Raw genomic sequence first — 495 nt, forward strand, 5'->3', positions numbered from 1 at the left:
GACACTGAGAGCTGGAAACGGAAGAAAATGATTTAGCAGCAAATGATGAAACGTTTGAAAAACAGAGCAAATATATAACACTTTCATCCTCGAAGATGAAAGCCATGTCCTCTGCGTACTCAAGATCGACGAGTTTCTCACCAGCGACGGTCTGAACACCGGCGTTTACCTCATTATTTCACCCAGGACGATGTTGAACGAGAACGGTGAGGGTGGACATTCTTGTCGGACACCACCTTATGTAGGGAAGCTTTAGGAAGCTCATCGTGTACACACACTCCCTAAGTATGTTAATATATGGACGGCATTATGTTCAAAAACTTCCGCGACACACTTTGGGTGGCATGGCGGCCATGCATCGCCAAGGCGGTTGTGGTTGAAAGTTTCAAGGGATGTATCTCAGGCTACAGTACGGTCTCTGATGGCCTCATGAACAAGAGGCCTTCGATGTGTTGTCGAACAAGCCAAGTCAGACATTCCTAGCATTCTTCGCTT

This window comes from Opisthorchis viverrini (assembly GCF_000715545.1).
Source record: "Opisthorchis viverrini unplaced genomic scaffold opera_v5_80, whole genome shotgun sequence".
Taxonomy (NCBI): Eukaryota; Metazoa; Platyhelminthes; class Trematoda; order Opisthorchiida; family Opisthorchiidae; genus Opisthorchis; species Opisthorchis viverrini.